Source organism: Neomonachus schauinslandi, chromosome 2 (assembly GCF_002201575.2).
Source record: "Neomonachus schauinslandi chromosome 2, ASM220157v2, whole genome shotgun sequence".
In the NCBI taxonomy this organism is placed as follows: Eukaryota; Metazoa; Chordata; class Mammalia; order Carnivora; family Phocidae; genus Neomonachus; species Neomonachus schauinslandi.
The window spans coordinates 137,335,514-137,350,194 of NC_058404.1; the positions used below are offsets into that span (position 1 = coordinate 137,335,514).

The 14,681-nt window shown below is 39.9% G+C and overlaps 1 pseudogene; it reads left to right on the plus strand.

The window, feature by feature from the left end:
* Nucleotides 1-6,405: 6,405 nt before the first annotated feature.
* On the plus strand, nt 6,406-7,051 carry LOC110591387 (annotated as a pseudogene).
* The last annotated feature ends 7,630 nt before the right edge of the window (nt 7,052-14,681 follow it).

Below are 14,681 nucleotides of genomic sequence, written 5' to 3' on the forward strand. Positions count from 1 at the left end.
GAGCTTTGGCTAATCATAATACCATAACTTTGTTTTCTTGATTAAAATGTCCAGATATACCCAGGGAAAAGGCCCTGTTAAACTGTGTATAGGAGCTACAATTTAAAACAGTTAAATTTTAACAAGCATTTTGGCAGATAGGTATGAGGTTAAAATTTGAGCAAAAGTTAGATTGAGGTATTTGAAGTAGTGGCTGAGGGAATTAGGTGTATTCTGTTGGTATTGTCACAGCAAGCACCAAACTGAACAAAATGTTTTCTATTGGGGCATTTTTAGGAAGCTATATTGGGTGTTAACTGTTAATGTGATGTGAGTTCTTAGAAAAAGTCATGGTAGTAGATTTCATCATTTTTAATGCATTAGTGCATGAGCTGGGTAGTTAAGCATACCCAGATTCGGACATAGGAAGGAGTAGTAGGGAAAAGTATACTTTAAATTTTATGTATGTCTGTGCAAATCTAAGTGACTAAGTCATTAAAATATCTTCCTGGTGCATCAGAAAGCAGTTTTAGCCCTAGATTTGGGAGAATTTCCTGGGTAAACTCAAGTTTTGAATTTTACATTCAGTGTAATTGGATTTAAGGTTTTGAAGTTTTGTGTTCTGTGGTTCCACATTAGCCTCTAGGATTGATTGGCATACGTGTTCACATGCAGAGTAGTTCACTTCACCTTCAACCAAATGTAAATTTTTTTATGCTGTTGAACCTGCCTTTTGTTTATTTGGTGCCTGCAACTTTCTTTGTTGAATGATGTTTGTACTTGCTGGCTATCAAGTTACAATGCACTTGGCCTCCTTTTGCTCCTGTTTTGCTGTTTGACCTTAAACCTAGGCCAAGTACCAATGTTGGTTATTGCAAGGGACTGTTTATTATTTCAACATGCAACCTTAGGGAACAAGGGAGATTTTCATTTTAAGTTGTTGTCAAAATCTATAGGCGCAGTGTCTTCTAAGGCAGTGAATCCTGTTCAAATTTATGATTAGGTGAGAAGTTGACATTGAGATTGTCCTTTCCCTGATCAAAAATGAATAAAGGCTTTTTAAACAAAATCCAAGCTTTTCAATCAAGTCTTGATATATATGACTTTGAAGAAATACACTACATCTAGAGATTATTGTCTGAGATGTATGAAGAACTGAAAGTAAGAATGCATTTTTTTTTCCCCAAAGGGCTTTGGACTTTAAATTCAGATTTTAGGCTCTGTGAGTGCCAACTGATGTAAATTTTAAATATAGCAAGGCTAAGCTGTAGGACTTCATTTGGATGAATGATAGTTACCAAGGTGTCATCCTGAAGTATTCATTTAGAACTAAGTAATTTGACAAATTAATTGGAGGCGTGAGGGTGGAGATTCTGAGGTCCTGTGTATCTGAGCCTGTGTATCTTGTTAAATGTGCTTCCTGAATGGTTTTGACTGAGTTCTGTGTGGTGTTACTCATAATAGAAACGTCTATCCTGCAGTCTCATAGTTATGTTTGTAAGATTAAGACTAAGATGTCTGTTGGGATACTAACGTGGATAAGCAGAGCTTTTATTCCATTCCCTGTTGGTGACAGGGACTGGATTTTTGCTAATTGTAAATTTTAATACTTAATTTTTAATATCTGAAAATTTAATCACTACCCATTACCAGGACTTTTTACTAGGATGTCAACCACAGGATGCTAAGTTTCACTGATTAAAAGTGATTCAAGGACACTGCAGGTGTACTGCAACTTTTTTGTTAACCTTTTCTATGAAGTCATTTGAAAATACTGTCATAAAAATATGGGTTGTTTTAGGGTTAGTTGGGGTTTTGTATTTTTGTCTCGAAATAGTTTAATTGGATGTGGAATTTTAACGAATTTGGTTGAATGGCAAAAAATAAAAATTCACCTTTGACTTCTCAACCACTGCTTTTTATAAACTAGGGTAGAGCATAGTGCATTCCTGGGGTTACAGGGTGATGTACATTCTGAAGACTTGATTTATGTTTAAGTGGCAGCATAATCTGGTTTTATTCTTTCAGTACTCATTTAAGAGGTGTAGCCCTTGGGCACCTGATTGGCTTAGTGGAGCATGTGCCTTGATCTTGGAGTTTTAAGTTTGAGCCCAATGTTGGGTATAGAGATTACTTTTGGACAATCTTCAAAAAAAAAAGATGTACCTCCATTTGGGGGGAGGTATATCTTGATCTCAGAGGGTGTTGGGACTGACTTGTAGTTTGAAAAAGGGTATTCAGTGTACTCCCGATTTGTTACTTTAAATGTAGAAATTTCAAATAACAATGTTTTAAGGTTTGGGTTTGTCAAAGGCCAACACAAATGAGAAGTATGTGAGAAACACTATCTTGCAGACAAGTTTCCTTATGCTACTGTAGTGGTTATCTCTTGAGAATCTAACCAAAAATGAATTCTGACCAAAAAAAAAAAGATGCATGTCTATACATAAATATTTTAAGTGTAGTTTCAGAGAAATTACATCTTTGAAAGCCATCTAGTTTAAAAGGCTCTTGAGGTTGTTGGCTTTTATGGTAACTGACTAAAATTTACTGAATTTGCTATCTTTCATGAAGTTGCAGGTAGAGGTTTCTTCAGATGTCCTCTACTTGGGTGTTTGTGTTTTGGCTGGTCAACACTCACAGTGATTGCTTTAGAAGACAGGAGTGACCAACCCCACAAAAGGCCCTAGGGCAAAAATTTGATTAATCCCCTGGTTTTTCCAATTGGAGAAATTAGTTAATTGGAAATACCAACTCAACAGCATTTTGAAATCTTCAATTTCTGGCACCTTAAGCATCTCTTGAGTCTTAGATTTTGAACAGAAGCTTTTGTCACTTCCAGGAAGATTGGTCCGCAGTCTTTAATACAATTAATTTGTAAGTGCTGAGATCTTTGTTGGAAAGTAAGATTTTTGTTACAATTGACTTTTTCCTCTAATGAAACTGGAGTCTTGATAGTCTGCAGCAAACCATTCTCATGAGAGATCTGTCCTATGGGATTATTTAATTGTCTTAAACCATGAGACAGTTGGAACGGGACATAAGTTTTCCATAGATGTTGCAAGTAGAGGGATGAAAGAACAGTGATAGTGGGGGCTAAGTGGCGTTTTAGGGTAGTTCCAACATTTTTCATTACCAGGACACCCTTTAAATACATTCTCTCACAGACTCGTGGCGGGGGGGAGGGGGGGGTTGCTTTTCTTTTTTTTTTTTTATTTCTTACTGATTTTTTTTTTTTTTTTGAGAGCAGGGGAAGGGCAGAGGGAGAGAGAATCTCAAGCAAGCTTCACACCCTGCCCAGAGCCTGACGGGGGGCTCGATCTCACAACTCAGATCATGACCTGAGCCAAAATCAAGAGTCGGATGCCTAAGTGACTGAGCTACCCACGTGCCCCTGGACTGTTTTGAATGGCTATATACTTACCAAATATATTGCTCATTATGTGATGACGTTTCTATTAAGGTACATAGGGCGTCTGGCTGGCTCAGTCGGTAGCGCATGCAACTCTTGATCTTAGGATTCTAAGTTCGAGCCCCATGTTGGGTGTAGAGATTACTTAAAAAAAAAAAGCATATAGCTGTCAGAATTCTCCAGTGATAATTGGCATCATACCATCAACTACAATACCAGCTAAAAGCAAAGAAACAATACTTTCATTAGCTTGTGCAGATTTTTAAAAATACATGATTTCTATCAGACTTCTAAAATACTGAAAATAAGTCTTAAGAATTTTCATTACTGCTTTCTAGGACTTTAGCACTACACTGACCACATCATTGGGAATAAGGAAAAAGAAAATGCATTTTTGAGTATGTATTTAATATTCTGGGGAAAGTGATTTTAAAGTACCTGCAGTATGAATACAATTGAAATTCCTTTTTTAATTTTTTTAAGATTTTATTTGACAGAGCGAGAGAGCACAAGCAGGGAGAGGGGTAGAGGGAGAGGGAGAAGCAGGCTCCCCCACTGAGCAGGGAGCCCGATGCAGCTCAATTTGGGGCTCAGTCCCAGGCCCCTGAACTGAAGGCAGATGCTTGATCGACTGAGCCCCCAGGTGCCCCAATTTAAATTTGTTTAAATCCTGCTTTTGAATGACTTAATCAGAAACAGACCTCCAAATTATACCTTTGATGTCACTTGAAATATATACTCCTATGTTTTTCATGTATGTATTCTTTAGTTACATTCCATGTAAACTAGGATTTAGAGCCTGTCAAAACTAAGAAAAACTTCACCCTGGCCTAGGTCTTCCCTTATTCTTTTAATTAAAGTTATTTTAATTGCTATTATCATGATGTTTTAGAACACTAAGATACAGACATCAAAAGGATTTTTATTTTTCTTCTATTCCCCATCCAACAGTGACAAATTCGGGGACATCATCTCACTTCCCGTTCTCTGCTGACAGTGGGATTCTTTATTTATTTTATTATCTTGACCCCCAAGAGAGGAGGGTCTTGGTGTTAGTGGCAGGTGCAGAGATTTGCCACTGACCCATAGCTAAGAGCCACAGTACTACAGGCGAGTGTTGTTTAATCTGAATCTTTTTAAATTCCCCTGGGTATAAATATTTGCCCCTTGATGAAATCATCCTCTTACTTATTAAGGCCACCAGGGGGCAAATTTCACTCCTCTGCTTTTAACAGAAACAGGCAGACACTCAGCCAGGAAATAACACAGGCATTAATTCCTGTTCTCTTGGCAATTCTGGAAAAGGTATGCAAATTTTTAGTATAACTTGGTTAAGAACAATGGTCAGAGTTTATTAACTCCAGTTGTTGGCCATGAGAAAAGAAAATGCCTTACATGAAGATGTCAGTTCTTAAATTATTCCATAAAATGCTCCTAAGATCATTATTGTTTTTTAATTTAGCAGTACATATTCATATTTCCATGCATTAGCACGTTCCTCACAATAGGGTAAGAATATGTATTCAGGTATACACCTATATTAGATAAAATTTTCATTAGACATTTTTTCAAAAAGTATTTAATACTTGATTCTGTTTTCACCAACTATGGCCTAAGTAATTCAAATTAATCCTTCTGAACACAAGCAGGATGAAATATCTTTTTAAGTCTTCTTAAAAGAACTAAAAGCTAAAAATATAATGAAAAGCTCACCTGGCTAAAATTTAGAGAAGGTCAAAACTTAGAGAGTAAGCCTGGCATTCAAAGTTGGGTTTGATGGCCTTACCAGACAAAGGGCACAGAAGTCAAAAGCCTAGGCCACCCCCAGGTGGAGACTCTGATACCCCAATCACCCCCATTAAACTAAGGGCTTTCAAAAGACCTGAGAACCCAGTTTCCTCACCTGGGTAGTTAAGGGAACCTTAATCTCAGAATTTAGATTAAGATAGTTCTAGTCATGTAAGGGGCCTCAAGTGCCTGGAAAAAGCAAATGAAAATCATTTCTTCACCCTAGATTTCTGATGGTTTCCATGAATGTTTTTCAAACATAATGACCGATACATAATAAATTAAAATCCACCATGAGGGGCGCCTGGGTGGCTCAGTCAGTTAAGCGACTGCCTTCGGCTCAGGTCATGATCCTGGAGTCCCGGGATCGAGTCCCGCATCGGGCTCCCTGCTCGGCAGGGAGTCTGCTTCTCCCTCTGACCCTCCTCCCTCTCGTGCTCTCTGTCTCTCATTCTCTCTCTCTCAAATAAATAAATAAAATCTTAAAAAAATAAAATAAAATCCACCATGAGTGAGAATCAACACAATGAACAAACCCAGAAGATATCAGGTCTCCTTGCTTACTACATTGAAATAAAATATAAACTTGAAAATACCTCAGGGAAGAGGAAACTATTAAAGCAACACAGTAGATCTGATGAAGAATCAAACAGAACTGATACAAATAAAACAATAAATGAAATTAAAAACTAAAGATGGATGGGTCTAAAAAGAGTAGATGCAAGTTAAGAATTAGTAAACTGAAGGATAGATGAACAGAAGCTACCCAAAATGTAGCATGGAAAGACAAAAACATGAAAATTGCCATGGAGAACCAATGACATAAAGGTTATAGTAGGAGGCATAACATGTTTAATTGGGGTTTTAGAAGAAGAGACAGAGGCTCCCACAGGAGCCCACTGAGAAGGTGAGCATGGGGCAGGGATGGCAGAGGAGCCTTAGACTCTTCCTGTGGGGTGGGGGCACCCCCCAAAAAAGTAAAAGACAGAATGAGGCCGTATATGAAGAGAAAATGGCTGAAATGTTTCCAGAAGTGATGAAATACAATCTACAGATTGAATATACCAACAAATTGCAAGTAGGAAAAATATAGAGAAATCTATGCAGAGATGCATCTTGGTGAAACTAAAATGTTTAACAACAAAGAGAAAAACCTTCTCGACAGAACCTTGCATTCGGGGGCTTCACTTACTGTGGGCAGCCGGAGAATACTGTGATTCAACTGTTTGAACCTGCCACCCTACTGGCTCAATACCGTGGGTGTGACTTGTGTGTCCCAGGTGCCTGTGGCTAAGGGCATGAGTGTCCCGCAGACCATGGAGCTCCTCACCGGAAACTGGAGAGGCTTGAGGCGGCGAAGCAAGGAATATTTTGTGTGGATTGTGAGACCTACTGCACAGCTGCCTCTACTCTTGGCAGCCAAGGTCAGGCTGGGAAGCTGATGTACGTGATGCACAACTCAGAGTACCCTTTGAGAATGGCCCTTGCCTTATTTCTGACAACTTCGATGAGCTCATGGTGAAGCTCTTCCAGAGTGCTTCTTCCAGAGTGCCAAGGCCAGCAAGATTGAGACCCGGAGTAGCTGTTACCAGCACTGTGACTTCCTAGTGAAGGTGGACACAGTCCACCCACCTAGGAGCCCAGTGCCCGAGGCATCTCCATGGCTAGAGTATGGCCCCTGCGTGGTAGCCAGCGGCAGCTGGAGCTTGCTGCTCAAGTCCCTACAGAGTTTTCTAGGCAGACACGCACCAGGGAACAGAGTCTGGGAACAGCAATGCCATGTACGGCCCAGCAAAGACCGTGGTCCAGCACATGGAACTCTTCAGTAAGATCCGCAAGCAGCAGCAGGTGCCAGTGGCTGGGATTCGTTAGTGACTGGCAGCTGCCCGGCTGAGCTCTGTCACCAGGGGGGCCGTGCAGGAGGAGAGGTGCTGCACCCTGAGACCCCTGGACCCCACAAACCCAGGGCAGACGTGGAGGCTTCTCTCCTTCTTCCCAGCTGTGACTCTTGTTCTGGGGATCTGGACTCCCCTCCCCTGACCCTCACACACAGCCCCCCAGCAACGGCATCACCCTATGCCTTACTGGACTTGGCCTGTTCTCAAGAATGGTAATTACGCAGAGTGGAGAAGTGTGGAGGGAGAAAGGTAGGACAGGCTGTGCCTGCCTAGGGTTGGTGGGAACAGCAGTCTGTATCTCCAGCTCTTGAGGATTTGGCCGAAGTCCACCGTGGACAGGCTGGGCTGGACTGTACTAAAGGCCTCTTCCTCTACTCCAGGGATGCAGCTAGGCTTCTCCTGGAGAAGGAGTAGGAGGCATCCCTTGGTGTGATGGCTATCATTTCCTGACCTGTTTGCTGAAGTGAACTGTGAGTTGACTTTTCTAGGGTGTTGCCGGAGTCCTTTGGAGTCTCCCTCTGGCATCGTTCCATTCTGTTGTGAATGAGGTTAAGCCACAGGCTAAGCCGCTATAACAAAGAGAACCTAAAATACAGTGGCTCTTAGTAGAAGTTCATTCTTCTCTCTTCTAATAGTACAGGTGTAATCAGATGGTCTGGGGCAGATTTAACTGTACAAGGTCACCGAGACCTCGGTTTTCTTCTATTTTGTTGTTCAGCCAACCTTGGGTGTTGACCTTGCCCAGGAGGTCAGCTCTGTGTCTACAATACACTGGGGAAAGAGAACAAAGCAGTTTCTTTTTAAAGGATATGACCTGGATTCACTCAAATCGGTGTGGCCACACTTTGCTGAAAGGGACGCTGGGACATAGAGCCTCTTATTTGGGGGACCGTGTGTCCATTTAAAACTCAGGGGCTTCTAGAACTAAAAGATGAAGGAGAAAATGGATGTGGGGGCCCAGTCAGGAGCCTCTGCTACATGGAGCTCAATGGATGAGCCCAGGAGTGCCCTTGGTTGTTATTTTGCAGAGTACCCTTGTAAGGAAGCCATTTGTTTGTGAATTGCATTGTAATAGGGCAGGTGCCAAAGCCACTTGTGAGTTTCGCTGGCTTAGTCACACTGGGCAGTCAATTTTGCACCCCTTGCCTAAGGGTTCACAGCTTCCTGAGCTCTTGGTCCTCCTCTCATTTGAGCCTCCAAGCTGCTCATTTGACTTAACACTGCCTGCCCACCCAACCCCTGCTGCAGAAATGTTCAGTAGGGCTAACATTGGTGTATGCAGTCAGGGATGGTCTTAGGAAACATATTAATATACATACTACTGAGCTGTCCTCAAGGATACTGTCCCTCATTGAAGGTACCTAAGAGAAATTATTTTGAGATCTAAAGCCTGTGCAACAGAATCAGGTAGTAGTCGTGTTTCTCTTTTAGCTTTCACTGGCAGAAAGCTCAATTTAATTTTCTAACTATAGGATGTGCCATCTGCATTTTTTTGTTCTCCTTTTCCCCTGGCTTTTTTGTTTCTTTGTTTTGTTTTTGGTTTTTTAAATTGACGTGTGTTTTAGATGTCATTTACACACAATAAAATGCATCGATCTTAAAAAAAGAGAGAGAAAAACCTTCAAAGTAGCTAAATCTAGATCCAACTACTGGTAAGCAGGAAATACAAGAAATAGAGGCACATGAGAATGCAACCATCCAGGGACGCCTGGGTGGCTCAGTCAGTTGAGCGTCAGACTCTTGATTTTGGCTCAGGTCATGATCTCAGGGTCATGGGATCAAGCCCCATGTCAGGCTCCACACTCAGTGAGGAGTCTGCTTGAGATTCTCCCCCTCTCCCTCTCCCTGTGTCCCTCCCGTCACTCATGCTCTCTCTCTCTCAAATAAATAAATAAATCTTTAAAAAAAGAATGCAACCATCCAAATCTAGAATATGGAGAACTCAACAATTAGAATGTTCCATTTCTTCAACGAATAGATTACGTGAAAAAAAGTGTGGAGGGAAGTGGTTCTAAGATTAAAGAAGACTTATGGAAAGCGAGATTTATTATGGCAAGCAAGCATTTAAATGCAAATCATTTTGCCTTAATTATGACATTGTGTGAGTTATATGGAAAATGGAGACAGCCTCCCCATGTCTGGAGAATTTTCATACGAGTCTTGGTGAGAAGCGAGGAGTAACACTGAAAATCGAAATTTAATAATCACGTTCCCAGGCTCCCTTAGAGCCAGAGCATAGATATGTGGTCTATCGATCGGAATTCTCCTACATTAGACCATGGAGACAGGAACTAGTGAGTCAAGATGATTTAGTGGAGTCAGTGCTAGGAGAGGTGGCAGCCATGGTGGCAACCACTCAGCGGAGCTACTTTCCTAATTTCCTAAGGCTCTAGCATGGCTCAGGTCGATGTTGAAGCAGCGGTGTCTGTGTGCAGCAGGAGCAACAGCAGTAGAAACAGAAACATCTCAATGGAGCCAGTTTTGTGGTGTGATTTGGAAATCCTTGCTGGAGGAGAGTTCCCAAATGTGGCTTTCCAACTCTCCTAGAGGGTGTAAGGTACTAAAATAGACATTATTAAATTCATTTTTAGCTAAATATATACATGAGTAGATATTCAACAGACGTATTAATCAGAAGCACTTCCAGAACAGCAGAATGAGGGCATCCAAAATTTCACTCCCTGTAAAAGCAATGAGAACAGTGGCAAAAAACTGCCAAAGTCCACTTTTTTAGAACTCTGGAAATAAAGTCTTGCAACAATCCAAGGTGCACTTTTTTAAATGACTGAATCTCAGAAAAGAGAGCTTTATGATGTTGTAACTTCCCTTAAAGGGAATGCAATGAGCAATTATATACCAACAAATTAGATACCTACGTGAAATGAACAAATTCCTAGAAAGATAAGAACTACTGAAACTACATAAGAAGAAACAGACAAATTGAACAAGAGATTGAATTAATAATTTTTTAAAACTTTCTATGAAGAGGGGTGCTTGGCTGGCTCAGTTGGTGGAGCATGCAACTCTTGATCTTGGGGTCATGAGGTCAAGCCCCACAGTGTGGGGGTAGAGATTACTTTAAAGTAAAAATTCTAAATTAAAAAAAAAAGCTTTCTATGAAGAAAAACCCATGACCAGATACTTCACTGGTGAATTTTATCAAAATGTTTAAAGAATAAACACTCCCCCCCAAAAAATGAATTAACACCGATCCTTCATAAACTCTTCCAAGAAACAAAAGAAGAGAGAACACTTCCTGACTTATTCTATGAGGCCAGTATTACTCTGATATCAAAACCTGATAAAGATATAACAAAAACACTACAGATCTATATCCCTTATGGATATGCACACACAAACTCTCAAAAAATCCTAGGAAAGAGAATCTAGCAACATATAAAAAGAATTACACACTATGACCAAGTGGAATTTATCCCAGGAATGCAAGGTTGGTTTAACATCTAAAAATCGATGCCTGGGGCGCCTGGGTGGCTCAGTGAGTTAAGCATCTGCCTTCAGCTCAGGTCATGATCTCAGGGTCCTGGGATCGAGTCCCGCATCAGGCTCCCTGCTCGCAGGGAGCTTGCTTCTCCCTCTCCTCCCTGCTCATGCTCGCTCTCACTGTCTCTCTCTCTCTCTCAAATAAATAAATAAAATCTTTAAAAATAAATAAAAATCAATGCCAATGTAACATACTATATTTTAATATACTAAAGAACAAAAACTACATAACTTCAATAGTTGCAGAAAAGCACCTGACAAAATCCAATGCCCTTCCATGATCTAAAAAAAAACAAAACACAACAACAACAACAAAAAAACTCAATAAACTAGGAATGCAAGGTGTTATGGACTAAATTGTGTTCCCTCACCAAAATTCATATGTTGAGGCCCTAACCCCTAACTGTATTTGGAAATAGGACCTTTAAGGAGATAATTAAGGTTAAATGAAGTCATAAGGATAGGGCCCTAATCTGATAGACCTGGTATCCTTATAAGAAAAGGAAGAGATGGAGTGCCTAGGTGGCTCAGTTGGTTAAGCATCTGCCTTCAGCTCAAGTCATGATCCCTGGGTCCTGGGTTTGAGTCCCGCATCGGGCTCCCTGCTCAGCGGGGAGTCTGCTCCTCTTTCTCCCTCTGCCCATCCCCCCCTGCTTGTGCGCTCTCTCTCTCCCCCTCTCTCAAATAAATAAATAAAATCTTTAAAAAAAAAAAAAGAAAATGAAGAGACACCTGAGATCAATCTCTTCCTATACACACACGCAGACACAGAAAAGGCCATGCCAGGACACAGCAAGATGAAACACATCTGTAAGCCAGGAAAAAAATGCCTCACCATGGGGCACCTGGGTGGCTCAGTCGGTAGGGAGGCTGGCTCTTGATTTCAGCTCAGGTCATGATCTCAGGGCCCTGGGATCAGGCCTGCATTGGGCTCTACACTCAACAGGGAGTCTGCTTGAGGATTCTTTCTCTCCCTCTGCCCCTCTCCCCACTCGCATGCTCTCTCTCTCTCTTTCTTTCTCTCTCTCTAATAAATAAATAAATCTCTAAAAAAATGCCTCGCCAGAATCCAACCCTGCTGACACCTTGATCTTGGACTTCTAGTCCCCGGAATTATGAGAAAATAAATGTGTATAGTTTAAACCATCCAGTTTGTAGTATTTTGTTATGACAACCTGAGCAGACATATAGAAGGGAACTTCCTCAACCTGATAAAGACTGTCTAGAAAACCCCACAGCTAACATCACACTTAAGACTGAATGCTTTCTCCCTAAAATGAGGAACTATGCAAGGATGTCAACTCTGTCGCTTCCATTCAACATTGTACTGAAGGTTCTAGCCAAGCCAGTTAGGCAAGATTGAAAGACAAAAGCTATCCAGATTGAAAAGAAGTAAAACTCTCTCTATTTGCAGATGACATAATCTTGTATATGACAAAATCTTAAAGACTCCACAAAATATTAGGTAATAAATGAGCTCAGCAAGATTAAAGGGTACAAGATTAATATAAAGCTTGCATTCCTAGAATAAATTCCACTTAGTCGTAGTGTATAATTCATTTTATATTATATTAAAAACTTCTGTGCTTCAAAGGACAACACCAAGTAAGTGAAAAGGCAACACATAGGATATACTGCAAAACATATAGGTGATAAAACACTCGTATCTAGAATATATAAGGAACACTTACAACTCAGAAATAAGACAAATAGCCCAATTTTTAAATGTGCAAAAAATCCAAACAGACATTTCTCCAGAGAAGATATATAAATGGTCAAAAATAACATGAAAAGATATTGAACATCATCAGTCATCATTAGGGAAATGCAAATATCAAAACCACAGTGAGTTACTGCTTCACACACACTAGGATAACTAAATCAAAAAGACAGACAATAACAAGTTTTGGTGAGAATATGGAGAAATTAGAACCCTCATATATCATTGGTTAGAATATAAAATAGGAGCAACTTTGGGAAACAATGTGCCATTTCCTCAAAAAGTTAAATGTAGAGTTACAATATGACCCAGCAATTTCTTTCTTTTTTTAAAGATTTTATTTATTTAGAAAGAGAGAGAGAGAAAGCGAGCACAAGCAGGGGGAGGGGTAGAGGGAGAGGGAGAAAGAGAATCTCAAGCAGACTCCGTACAGAGTGTGGAGCCCAACCCGGGGCTCAATCTCACGACCCTGAGATCATGACCTGAGCCGAAACCAAGAGTCGGACGCTTAACTGACTGCGCCACCCAGGTGCCCCCCAGCAATTTCATTCTTAAATTTACACCCAAAAAATGTTAATATGTCCACACAAAAACTTGTACTTAAATATTCATAGCAACATTGTTCATAATAGCCAAAAAGTGGAAACAATCCAAATGTTTTTGGATCAATTGATGAATGGGTAAACAAAATGTGGAATATCTATATGATAGAACATTATTTGGCCATAAAATGTAATAAAGCACTAATACATACTACAACATGGATGAAACTTGAAAACATCATGATAAGTGAAAGTAGCTAGACACACAAGGTCACATATTATATGATTCCATTTATATGAAATGTCCAAAATATGTAAATCCATAGAGACCAAGATAGGTTAACAGTTGCTCAAGGGCTAGGAGAAGATGTAGGGAATGGCTGCTATTGTGTATGCAATTCCTTTTTTGAGTGAAGAAGAAGTTCTAAAGTGGTGATGATTGTACAACTCTGTGAACAGATTACAAACCATTAAATTGTACATTTTAAAAGATGAATTTTTAAACTTTATGAATTATATCTCTTTAAAGTTGTTACTAAAAAAAGATAAATCCGGGGCACCTGGGTGGTTCAGTCGTAGTGTCTGCCTTCGGCTCAGGTCATTATCCCAGGGTCCTGGGATCGAGCCTCGCATCGGACTCCCTGCTCAGCCGGGAGCCTGCTTCTCCCTCTCCCACTCCCCCTGCTTGTGTTCCCTCTCTAGCTGTGTCTCTCTCTGTCAAATAAAGAAATAAAATCTTTAAAATAAATAAATAAATATCCATCCAACACAAATTATATGCCTATATTTGAAAAAGATTTGAACTATCAGCTATGACAAGACAGTTTTAAAACACATTAAGGGAGCTCCTGGGTGGCTCAGTCAGTTAAGCGTCTGACTGCTGATTTTGGCTCAGGTCGTGATCTTGGAGTTGTGAGATAGAGCCCCACCTTGCGCTCACGCACTGGGCATGCAGCCTGCTTGAGATGCTCTCTTTCCCTCTCCTTCTGTCCCTCCCTTCCCTAAAACAAACAAAAACCCAACAACAAACACACACATTAGGGAAAATTAAAATATGGACATCACAGTAGTATGTAGTTATATTTTAAAGAAAGTTCTTACCTCTTAGAGATACATACAAAAAATATTTATGCTAAAATGATATGGTATATGGTATTTACAGCATAAAAAGAAAAATATAGAAAAAACAAGATAGGAATAACACTTAATTTTTTTAAGTGGGTGATGGGTACATGAGTCCATTTTATGATTATTTCTAGTCTAGTGTATGTTTTGAAATTTCCCTTTAAAAATATGAAAAATAACGAATAAGAGAGTAAAATGATAAGCAAGTGGGGAGAGAAGTACTGTTTCCAAAGGGGCAACAGTGAGGTGTTGAGCTAACTTCTGAGTGGAAAAAAATGGAAGCCAGTCAACAGTAGAATGATATATTCAATATGCCAAAAGAGAATAACTAAGCCCAAGAATTATCTGTCAGCCAAAATTTTTTCAAGATTGGAGATGAAATTAAAATATTTTCTGAAAGAAAAATACTAACACATGAGGAAGTTTTCACTAAAGGAAATTTTAAAGCTTAAACTAAAGGTAGAAAATAAGTGATCCCAGAGAAAAGGCCCAAGTTACAAAAAGGAATGAAAAAAAGTTAGCGTAAATGTGGGGAAATGTAAATGAATGTTGACTATGAAAAAATAAATATTCATAAAAAAGTATATGTTCTTGTAGACATTCTACCGTTTTTAGAAGGTCATGGTTACAACGTGGGGTTTTCAGAATTCCATTTTTATGAAGACTATAAATAGCTTTGCACCATATTTTTTATTCCTTTGGATTGGAGTAATTCT